Source organism: Corvus moneduloides, chromosome 1 (genome assembly GCF_009650955.1).
Source record: "Corvus moneduloides isolate bCorMon1 chromosome 1, bCorMon1.pri, whole genome shotgun sequence".
Lineage (NCBI taxonomy): Eukaryota > Metazoa > Chordata > Aves > Passeriformes > Corvidae > Corvus > Corvus moneduloides.
In genome coordinates, this window is record NC_045476.1 from 28097585 (window position 1) to 28103584 (window position 6000).

A 6000-nucleotide genomic window follows, 5' to 3' on the forward strand; every position below is an offset into this window, starting at 1 on the left:
ACACTGTTTCTGTACCGAGAGTGGGTGCATGCATTGGCGATGTCTTATTTTCTCTACAGGTATTGCAGAGTAGAGGATCTCCCTCAGGAGTACTCTGGAAGCCCCCAGGTGAGTGTGTGTTGTCCCCCAGGCCAGATGGAGCAAAGCACAGATGGACATGAAGGCCAGTGTATCCCCCCGTGCTTCCAACCACAGTCCCATAACAAAGCCCTGGTAAGTGATAGGAGTGTGTTAGAGAGGCTGGGCCAGCCATTTAAATTATTTCTCTTGCATTTTTGCAGAGCTCATGGGGTTCATTATTCAATTCTTCCTGTAATTATGATATTAGGTCACAGAAATGCCTGTTTTTCAGGCCACTTCTCTTGAGTCATATTGAGTTCTGTCAAAATACAGGATTCTGAAATATCAGCATATTTTAGAAATTAATTAGCTGTATTATAAAGGGGTTTTTTTGAAAAAAACAGCATAGAAATAAAAGCTCTGACAATCTTAGAATACTATGTTTGAGACTTGGGAGCAAAATTTTTACAAATACCTTTTTCTTTGATTTTGTTTAATATTGTTTTACTTTTCCAATATCATGTGTTAAATAATCAAAACTAAAACAAAGTATTTATTTGCATGGAAAAGCAGAGACCATTTGGAATATTTATTTATTGTGATTTTTTTTCAGGTCAGAATTTCCCTTTTATATGCAATTTTTCTGTATTTTATGAGGTACATAAGAAAGAGAACAAAAAAGGTAGCTTTTTTGTAGACATAATGATAGAAGCTTCATAAACAAGGCAAAGATTGCATCTTGTCCTCTAGGCACCATGTCTCCATACCATGGTCTAACAGCCACCTCAAGCACGTCATTCATCTACTTATACAATACAAGGGTGTGGAGAATGACCCTTTGTGCTGTCATATCAACTACTAAAAGGTGAACACATATTTTTTCATTCCATTGTGATAAAGCAGCAAGCAAACATTGATTAGTCTTTTTCCCCAAGTCTATTTAAAAAAGCAATATTTCCTCTTTTCATCATACTATATGTATTTTAGCTGCCTCATAGGCACATGACCCTACCTAGCCATTACATATCTAAATAACCTGGATCTATTAAGTTGCAAGAAATTCTGACTTTGCAAATTGAATCAATTAAGTTCCTATTGATCACTGAAATCTCAAAATAGATCCTACCTTAGAGCTACTGAATACTAACTATAAGACTTCACACTCCTTACTGACTGCTTAAAAATCAAGTTTCTACAAATTAACTATGACAGGACTTCAGAGCTCCTTAAGTGCATCATAAAGGACAAGGAGTTTTAGAAGCACATTGCTTTCCATGCCTCTCTTTTGTACTTCCAGAAAAAAAAGAGAAAAAAACACAAAACCCCTAAAACACAAAAACCCAAACATATTTGCGATACTCTTCGTAAGCAATGAACTCGGTCTGTGTCCTGTCCCTCCCTTAAGACAGGTATCATGGGAGGAAAGCTGGCACTAAGGTCAGAGAACTATGCAGAAGTTGTAGAATACATGTCTTTATGCAGTCTCTTCTCCTGTGTAGCTGCTTTAGGACTGATCACTGCCTAATCTATACCTGTTAAAAAACCTTTAAGTACTAGCAGGGCTTTGATAAGCAAAGATTCTCTTCTACTGGCTTAAATTTCAATCAAACAAGCACTAAGAAGCAAAACAGACTTACCAAGAGGGAAGGTTCCAAGAGGGTTTGTTTTTTAATCTGAGAATCCAGATTTAATATTAATCAGTCCCACAGGGGATTGTGAAGTTCTTGAAAATATTTGATAACTAAAGACTTGAAAGATTTTTTTTTCTTCTCTCTCCATCTTCTCTACAGACCTGTAGGTGTGGTTTTTATTTCACTCACAGTCCTTTACTGCTGCACTTTGCCACACTATGGACAGACAACAGTGGTCAGGACTGAGACTGGTAGCCCACCAGCCATTACTGTGGTTTTCAATCCAGACCCCAATTGCCCTGGTTTCTCTAAAATGCCAGCAACAGCCTTGTATAATCCACCACAGCAGCTGCAGGGAGGGCATGTTGCAGCTCAAGTAATAACGAGCCTTTCATTTTATTGGACACTGAACTTCTTCTATAATCAGTGGCCTCATGTCAAAACATTTCTCAGCCCAAGAGCTGTGTGTGTGATCACAGGCACACTCAGTGTGGGTGGGTTGTGGGTCAGGCCACAAACTCATACACAAATCTAGGGACAGCAAAAAATGGATTTCTTTGGTGGTAATAAAACTGAGGTAGGGACTACCTGAATGGGCCAGTCCTAAAAGAACACAAGATTCTGGTTTTGTGGTGTGGCTTAAAATCCAGCCTCCACATCACAGCATCAACCAGCTTGTCAGGGATGGAGTCACTCCCTTCTTTTCAGACATCACATAATGTTGGTGTTCAGCTAATGAGATCCTGGCTTTCAATGAAGAAAAATCCATGCTCCATCCAATTTATCCATCAGTACCACCAACAGGAAGATATCCCACCCTGTATGTTCTCTGTCATTGGTGGCCCCGGAAGAGTTCTTCAAATGGTCCCAGAATACTCAAGGTCTTAGTAAGATGGTGACATTTACAAATCTGAATTGTGTGACAATTTGCAGTTGATCCTGGCAGAGCCAGAATTGTCCCAGAAGCATGGATTTCCTGGAGGCAGTGTGCAACCTCTGCCTCACTTATTTTTAAAATTCACTGAAGAATTGTGCTTACATTCAGTCATTTTGGTTAGTTTTTAGTCATAGAATCATAGAATGGTTTGCATTGGAAGAGACCTTAAAGATATCTAGTTCCAACCCCTTGCCATGGGAAGGATACCTATCGCTAGACCAAATTGCTCGGAGCCTCATCCAACCTGGGTCTTTTACACTTCCAGGGATGTGGCATCCACAGCTTCTCTGGGCTATTTGTTCCAGTGCCTCACCACCTTCACAATAAAGAGTTTCTTCCTAATATCTAATCTAACCCTACTCTCTTTCAATTTAAATCCATTGTCCCCCGTCCTGTAACCACATGCTCTTGTAAAAGGTCCCTCTCCATCTCTCTTTTAGGCTCACTTCAAATACTGGATGGGAGCAATTAAGTCACTCAAAAGCCTTCTCTTCTCCAGGCTAAACAACCCCAGTTGTCTCAGCCTTTCCCCATAGGAGAGGAGCTCCAACACTCTGACCAACTTGTTGGCCTCCTCTGCTCCAACAGGTTGATGTCCTTCCCGTGCTGGGGACATCAGAGCTGGATGCAGCACTCCAGGTGGGGTCTCACTAGAGAGGAGCAGAGGGACAGAACTGCCTCCCTTGACCTGCTGACAATGCTGTTTTTATGGTTGGCTCTCCGGGCTGTGAGTGCACATTGCTGGGTCATGTCCAGCCTCTCATCCACCAGCATCTCCAAGTCCTTCTCAGCAAGGCTGCTCTCAATCTGTTAATCCCTCAGCCTGTGTTGGTACTGGAGGTTGCCTCAACCCAGGTGCAGCAACTGACACTTGGTCTTGTTAAACTTTATAAGATTCCCATGGGCCCACCTGAGCTTGGCCAGGTCCCTCTGGATGGCATTCCATCCTTCAGGTGTGGCAACTGCACCACTCAGCTTGATGTCATTGGCAAATTGCTGAGGGTGTACTCAATCCCTTTGTCTGTGTCATTAATGAAGATATCAAATAACACAGGTCCCAATACCTACTAAAGGACACCACTTGTCACTGATGTCCATTGGGACTCTGAGCCATTGACCACTACCCTCTGGATGTGATCATCCAAGCAATTTCTTATTCATGTAATAGTCCATTCATCAAACCACCTTTCTCCAGTTTAGAGAAAAGGATGTTGTGGCAGTGTCAGAGGCCTTACACAAGTCCAGATAGTTGACATCTGTAACCCTTCCCTTGTCCACTGATGCAGTCACTCCACCATGGAAGGTCACAAGGTTGGTCAGGCAGGACGTGCCCTTGGTGAAGCCATGCTGGCTGTCCTGGATCACCTCCCTGTCCTCCATGTGCCTTAACACAGCTTCCAGGAGGATGTATTCCATGATCTTCCCAGGCACAGAGGTGAGGCTGACAGGTCAGTAGTTACCAGTGTTATCCTTTCTAACCTTTTTAAAGATGGGTACAATGTTTCCTCTTTTCTAGTCACCTGGGACTTCACCTGACTGCCACGACTATTCAAATGTCATGGAGAATGGCTTGGGAGCTACATCAGCCAGTTCCAAGTAATGCTATTAATTTTTAACACCCTGTGTCTTCATGAACTGTTGATACTTTTCTCTAAAATGTATTAACTTGTCTTTTAACTATTAACTGAAATGAAAAGAACACAAAACTCTCAAGATCCTTTAATTTATTTTTGCAAAGAAGGCACTATGGTGTTTTTTACCATTTTGCCTCTGTCCTTTTGACATTTTCAGCTCAATTATGTGTTCTTAAGCAGTGGAGCCTGAAAACTTTCTCCAAAATTACCGTTCAATTCATTCAGGTTGAAAGCAGCTGAAGAGAAGTGGCTATCTCTTGAACAGCAGCAGCTATTTTCAGTTGTGGAATCTAAAGAGACTGATCCTGAGAGAGTTCATGATGTGCCTAACTTTGTTTGCCCAGCTAGTGTTACTGATACTTTGATGCTACCTTCATAGATACATTTAGTGACGTGTGTAAGTCTTCACAGGATTGGACCTACCCTCGGCATTTGGGAATCAATACTCTTACTTATCACTTTTTCTGGCTCATTCATCAGTAAATCTTGATGTGCCCTTTACTATTTTGGAAACACAAACAACTCAGAAGGGACTGTATCTCAACAGGAAAGGTATGTGCGTGTTTCTTCTAAAATTAACACATCTGTTTCTGGCTCAGCAATTGACTGCCTAAAACACTGTCGAAGATAATCTGGAGGGGAACTTACTTACAAATACTTACTGCAGCCTTTTTCTCACCTGGGCGTCTGATCTACCTCTTTTTTCTCTAGGCTATTTTCATTAAACCCGTAGTTATCTATCTCCCTTATGTCAGATTTGTTTGAAACTGGCCAATCTTTTAAAGCATTGAGGTTAAAATTGTGTGAAATCTAAGTAGGTAAAGAAAGAAGCATACAATGAGTTGTTTCTTTATGATACCAAGCTAACATGGCTATGTAAACATTTAAATACCTACGGGTTGCTTACCTGAGACATGATTGGACTAAACAGGAGATGCTGGCTTTGCATATAGGCACATTCATTTTTACATATTAAATAATTACATATAATTAAAATAGAAAAAACTAAATCTGCTCACAAACAATAAATAACTACATTATGTGATTCTTTGAAAATGGACATTACCTTCCTGCTCTCTAAAAACCATGAATGATTGCATATAAAATAATATTTAAATTAGATTTAAGGAAATTATTCCCCTTACTCCAGTAAAACAATCTCAATATTTATCTTTTAAAAAGTGTTAACTTGTTTAGAACAGTCAGGTTTCAATTTTAGTGTGAGATTCAACCCATTTCCAGATATAAATGTAACTTGTCATATTCTGATCTTCAGCTGATATCTAGGGCCACACATGTGCTTTTGATATCACACCTTTAGCCACAGCAGAGGAAAGTGTGTTGTAAATAATACAGACTTCTCAGAACCTTGATGTACAGTGAGTGTATGCTCAGCTGATACCAAGCAATTGATAGGCTTTTACTGCCGTGTATGGCTGTTCCAACATATCTTAGGAAGAGACATGGACTGTCAGTTCTGCCTTTTTTCCTTTCCTTTTTTTTTTTTTTTTTTTTAACAAATGAATTAGTGTTTTTTCCTTTTCAGATCTGGTCTTTATTACGTATTGCCTGATGAATAATTTCTTTGAAGGTATCATGACCTGAAAAGTGCATATGCCAATGTGGATTTTGGATCCCTGCTCTTTGTGTTCCTCACTCTGGATGTATAGACCACCAGGTGAGTTTTGATCCCCAGATGAGCTGATTAAGTCTTAGGGTCAGGTTGCTGATGCACATG